The sequence below is a fragment of the Mirounga leonina genome, unplaced genomic scaffold (genome assembly GCF_011800145.1).
Source record: "Mirounga leonina isolate KUSES-001 unplaced genomic scaffold, KU_Mleo_1.0 Mir_347, whole genome shotgun sequence".
In the NCBI taxonomy this organism is placed as follows: Eukaryota; Metazoa; Chordata; class Mammalia; order Carnivora; family Phocidae; genus Mirounga; species Mirounga leonina.
In genome coordinates, this window is record NW_023270696.1 from 921,462 (window position 1) to 928,136 (window position 6,675).

Here is a 6,675-nt window from a genome sequence, read left to right on the forward strand (position 1 = left end):
TTTTTTCTTCTCCAGTGATGACTTTTGTAATTCAATAAACACCATCCTGATACCTTCAACTATGTTGATGGGATAATCCTCATAATTGTATGAGAAGTTTTTAAAAGATGGGTCTGATTCTGTATAAATACTGCCTTAGCAGTTGGTACTGAAGTAGGGATAGAGCTGGAATATCCTAAATATGATGAGAAACTCTTCTTTGAACCCAGTCAGCCCAAGTCTTTGTGACATCCTTCACTCATGTCATAAAGAACGTGGCATGCAATCTTTTGAATCTGGCATATTTCTTTCAAAAAAAAATAAAGGAAACACTATCTTTTTTTTTTCTTCAGTCCAGTTAGGTTAATTTTCTCTGTCCTCAACTCTGTTGTTGTATAGTGTAGTGGTTGAGTGCAGTGAGTGCTGAGCTTGGGTCTCAATCACTTGTGACATGGACAATCAACCTCTCCACATTTTGATTTCCTCATTTAAAAAGTGAGAATAAAAATAGTCCTTATCTTACATGGTTATTTGAAAAACTTAAAAGAATTTTTCTATAAATCTGCCTCTATCTATCTATCTATCTATCTATCTATCTATCTATCATCTATCTATCTATCATCTATCTATCATCTATCTATCATTTATCTATCATCTATCTATCATCTATCGTCTATCATCTATTTATCTATCATCTATCTATCGTCTCTATCTCTATCATCTATCTATCATCTACCTATCTACCTATCATTATCTAACATCTATCATCTATCTATCTATCATCTATCTATATCTATCATTATCTATCATCTATCTATCTATCTATCATCTATCTATCTATCTATCTATCTATCTATCTATCTATCATCTATCATCTATCTATCTATCTATCTGTCATCTATCATCATCATCTATCATCTATTTATCTATTATCTATCAATCATCTATCATCTATCTATCATCTATCTATCTATCAACTATCTATCCACCATCATCTGTCAATCCAATATCTACCATCTCTTTTTCATCATCATCATCTATCACACAATGAGGCCTATTTAAGTGTTAGCTACTGTTATAGAACCTCCGTCTATATCTATGCCTACTCTTCCTTTCACTCTCTTCTCACTCCTGTTTTCCCTTCTCCTCTTAGTCTCTCTCTCATTCACTGTGTGTGTCTGTCTCTCCCTTCCCACATCTCTGTTTTTCTCTTAGTCCATTCATAAAATGCACTGCTCTCATGCCATCAAGAATGGAGCATGTAATCCTTTGAATGTGGCACATTTCTCTCAGAAAAGTCTTTAAAGGAACCACTGCATCATGTTTCCTTTTAGTCCAGTCCAGTTAAGGACCCTTGGATAGACAAGATAGAGGTTGGAGGGCAATCACAGCTATGTAACAGTACAGACTTTTTCTCCGGGGAAGAGGCCATCAGCTCCTTTTTTGTTTGTTTGTTTTGTGCAACTGTGTTCCTTTTGTCTTTCATCTAACTCTGGTCTTCCTAATTTTCACTAATTTTATTTTCTCCTTATTCTTTCATTTATCTCTCCCTTATTTCATCTTTTCCTTCTTTTCAACTCATCTTTTAAATTTTCCTCTGTGTTCCCCCACATTCTTTCCAAAATGGCATCATCTCTGATCTTATTGGTAGGCTGTGAATTTTCAAGATGCATTATTTCATTTTCCTCTCAAATCCCTACCTCTTACAAGACATTTCTTTTTTCTGGAATGTTCTAATATCCGAAATTTAGCACCTCTCAAATTCAGCCCACCATTACTCAGTTGTGAGGTGAACTTCCCCCTCAATTCCTTTATCCAATGCCATCATGATTGTTTTACCCTTCGACAAATTACAGTTATCCCCAGGATAGGTCAGAGAGGCAGGTACAGTGTAGTGTAGCTCAAAAGCCCTGAGTGCCATGTTGCTCCAGTACTTTCCTCTCACTAATCTGTTCCTACTTCTCAAACTACCTAATTTTTATTTTATAGTGCAAAATTTTACTAGGATGGCTCATGAAACAGAGTTGTCACCTAACAATTGCAAGTATTATAGAAGTTTATTAGAATAATTCTTTTTGGAAGATTCATGACTTTTTTTGGAAATAGGATAAATTAGATTGGAGAGGGGAAGAGACCCTGAAAAAGGTGGATAGATTCCTTTTTCTGAAGTCAAAGTTTGGGTGATTGTCTTTAGTTGCATCCTGAATTAATCTTTCTTTCCTTGTGGTTCCAGCTTTGGTATTTAAATAGGAAATGTCTACCAGTGAGTCTTCAGTATTAGTGAAGAACATTGAAACTATTAATAGTGACTACATATTTCTATATATCGGCTTCCTTATTCTACCAGCCCTAGGTTTTATTTATTTATATTTTTAGTTACCATTTGTGTGTGTGTGTCTGTGTGTGTGTGTGTGTGTGTGTGATGAGAACTTTTAAGATCTATCCTCTTGGAAAGTTTCAAGTATATAATTGTTAAGTATATATTGTTAAGTATAATCACAATGCTGCATATCACAACCCCAAAACTTACTCATCTTCTAAATGGAAATTTGTACTTTTTGACCAACATCTCCCCATTTTCCCCATCCCCAGCTCCTGGACGCCACCATTCTACTCCCTGTTACAACAAGTTTCATTTTGTAAAGTAAGATAATACAGTAATTTTCTTTGGCAAATTTCACTGAGCATAATGCCTTCAAGTTTCATCTATGTTGTCACAAATGGTGGGATTTTCTTTTGTTGGCTGAATAATATTCCATTATATTATTTTTTTTTTATAAAAGTATACATATATATGAATTTATACATAACATATGATTTATATCACATTTTCTTTATCCATTCATCTGTCGATGGAGATCTTGGCTCTTTCCACAGTTTGGCTATTGTGGACATTGCTGCTATAAACATCGGGGTGCACATACCCTTTCGGATCCCTACCTTTGTATCTTTGGGGTAAATACCCAGTAGTGCAATTGCTGGATTGTATGGTAGCTCTATTTTCAACTTTTTGAGGAACCTCCATACTGTTTTCCAGAGTGGCTGCACCAGCTTGCATTCCCACCAACAGTGTAGGAGGGTTCCCCTTTCTCCGCATCCCCGCCAACAAGATTGTTTCCTGACTTGTTAATTTTAGCCATTCTGACTGGTGTGAGGTGGTATCTCATTGAGGTTTTGATTTGGATTTCCCTGATGCCAAGCAATGTTGAGCACTTTTTCTTGTGTCTGTTGGCCATTTGGATGTCTTCTTTGGAAAAGTGTCTGTTCATGTTTTCTGCCCATTTCTTGATTGGATTCTTTGTTCTTTGGGTGTTGAATTTGATAAGTTCTTTTTTTTTTTTTTAAGAGAGAGGGAGTACAAGCAGGGGGAGCGGTAGAGGGAGAGGGAGAAGCAGGCTCTTCGCTGAGCAGGGAGCCCAACGCGGGGCTCGATCCCAGAACTCCAGGATCATGACCTGAGCCGAAGGCAGATGCTTAACAGACTGAGCCACCCAGGTGCCCCTGATAAGTTCTTTATAGATTTTGGATACTAGCCCTTTATCTGATATGTCATTTGCAAATATCTTCTCCCATTCTGTCAGTTGTATTTTGGTTTTGACTGTTTCCTTTGCTTTGCAAAAGCTTTTTATCTTGATGAAGTCCCAATAGTTCATTTTTGCCCTTGCTTCCCTTGCCTTTGGCGATGTTTCTAGGAAGAAGTTGCCTCGGCTGAAGTCGAAGAGGTTGCTGCCTGTGTTCTCCTTTAGGATTTTGATGGACTCCTGTCTCACATTGAGGTCTTTCAACCATTTGGAGTCTATTTTTGTGTGTGGTGTAAGGAAATGGTCCAGTTTCATTCTTCTGCATGTGGCTGTCCAATGTTCCCAACACCATTTGTTGAAGAGACTCTCTTTTTTCCATTGGACACTCTTTCCTGCTTTGTCAAAGATGAGTTGACCATAGAGTTGAGGGTCCATTTCGGGGCTCTCTATTCTGTTCCATTGATCTACGTGTCTATTTTTGTGCCAGTACCATACTGTCTTGATGATGACAGCTTTGTAATAGAGCTGGAAGTCCGAAATTGTGATGCCGCCAGCTTTGCTCTTCTTTTTCAACATTCCTCTGGCTATTCGGGGTCTTTTCTGATTCCATACAAACTTTAGGATTATTTGTTCCATTTCTTTGAAAAAAGTGGATGGTATTTTGATGGGGATTGCACTGAGTGTGTAGATTACTCTAGGTAGCATTGACATCTTCACAATATTTGTTCTTCCAATCCATGAGCATGGAACATTTTTCCATTTCTTTGTGTCTTCCTCAATTTCTTTCATGAGTATTTTATAGTTTTCTGAGTACAGATCCTTTGTCTCCTTGGTTAGATTTATTCCTAGGTATCTTATGGTTTTGGGTGCAATTGTAAGTGGGATCGACTCCTTAATTTCTCTTTCTTCTGTCTTGTTGTTGGTGTATAGGAATGCCACTGACTTCTGTGCATTGATTTTATATCCTGCCACTTTACTGAATTCCTGTATGAGTTCTAGCAGAATTGGGGTGGAGTCTTTTGGGTTTTCCACATAAAGTATCATATCATCTGCCAAGAGTGAGAGTTTGACTTCTTCTTTGCTGATTTGGATGCCTTTTATTTCTTTTTGTTGTCTGATTGCTGTGGCTAGGACTTCCAATACTATGTTGAATAGCAGTGGTGATAGTGGACATCCCTGCCGCATTCCTGACCTTAGGGGGAAAGCTCTCAGTTTTTCCCCATTGAGAATGATATTCACTGTAGGTTTTTCATAGGTGGCTTTTATGATATTGAGGTATGTACCCTCTATGCCTATACTCTGAAGAGTTTTGATCAAGAAAGGATGCTGTACTTTGTCAAAAGCTTTTTCTGTATCTATTGAGAGGATCATATGATTCTTGTTCTTTCTTTTGTTAATGTATTGTATCACGTTGATTGATTTGCGGACGTTGAATGAACCTTGCAGCCCAGGGATAAATCCCACTTGGTCGTGGTGAATAATCCTTTTAATGTACTGTTGGATCCTATTGGCTAGTATTTTGGTGAGAATTTTTGCATCCATGTTCATCAGGGATATTGGTCTGTAGTTCTCCTTTTTGATGGGGTCTTTGTCTGGTTTTGGGATCAAGGTAATGCTGGCCTCATAAAATGAGTTGGGAAGTTATCCTTCCATTTCTATTTTTTGGAACAGTTTCAGAAGAATAGGTATTAATTCTTCTTGAAATGTTTGGTAGAATTCCCCTGGGAAGCCATCTGGCCCTGGGCTTTTGTTTTTTGGGAGATTTTTGATGACTGCTTCAATTTCCTTAGTGGTTATAGGTCTGTTCAGGTTTTCTATTTCATCCTGGTTCAGTTTTGGTAGTTGATACATCTCTAGGAATGCATCCATCTCTTCCAGGTTATCTAATTTGCTGGCATAGAGTTGCTCATAATATGTTCTTATAATTGTTTGTATTTCTTTGGTGTTGGTTGTGATCTCTCCTCTTTCATTCATGATTTTGTTGATTTGGGTCATTTCTCGTTTCTTTTTGATTAGTCTGGCCAGGGGTTTATCAATCTTGTTAATTGTTTCAAAGAACCAGCTAGCTCCTAGTTTCATTGATCTGTTCTACTGTTCTTTTGGTTTCTAGTTCATTGATTTCTGCTCTGATCCTTATTTCTCTTCTCCTGCTCGGGTTAGGCTTTATTTGCTGTTCTTTCTCCAGCTCCTTTAGGTGTAGGGTTAGGTTGTGTACTTGAGACCTTTCTTGTTTATTGAGAAAGGCTTGTATTGCTATATACTTTCCTCTTAGGATTGCCTTTGTTGCATCCCAAAGATTTTGAACAGTTGTGTTTTCATTTTCATTGGTTTCCACGAATTTTTTTTAATTCTTCTTTAATTTCCTGGTTGACCCATTCATTCTGTAGTAGGATGCTCTTTAGCCTCCATGTATTTGAGTTCTTTCCGACTTTCCTCTTGGGATTGAGTTCTAGTTTCAAAGCATTGTGGTCTGAAAATAGGCCGGGAATGATCCCAATCTTTTGGTACTGGTTGAGACCTGATTTATGACCTAGGATGTGTTTGATTCTGGAGAATGTTCCGTGGGCACTAGAGAAGAATGTGTTTTCTGTTGCTTTGGGATGGAATGTTCTGAATATGTCTGTGAAGTCCATTTGGTCCAGTGTGTCATTTAAAGTCTTTATTTCCTTGTTGATCGTTTGCTTAGACAATCTGTCCATTTCAGTGAGGGGGGTGTTAAAGTCCCCCACTATTATTGTATTGTTGTCGATGTGTTTCTTTGCTTTTGTTATTAATTGCCTTATATAATTTGCTGCTCCCATGTTAGGGGCATAGATATTTACAATTATTAGATTTTCTTGTTGGATAGACTCTTTAAGTAGGATATAGTGTCCTGCCTCATCTCTTATTACAGTCTTTGGTTTAAAATCTAATTTGTCTGATATAAGGATTGCCACCCCAGCTTTCTTTTGGTGTCCATTAGCATGGTAAATGGTTTTCCACCCCTCACTTTCAATCTGGGGGTGTCTTTGGGTTTAAAATGAGTCTCTTGCAGACAGCATATGGATGGGTCTTTTTTTTTTAATCCAGTCTGATAGCCTGTGTCTTTTGATTGGGGCATTTAGCCCATTTACATTCAGGGTAACTATTGCAAGATATGAATTTAGTGCCATTGTATTGCCTGTAAGGTGACTGT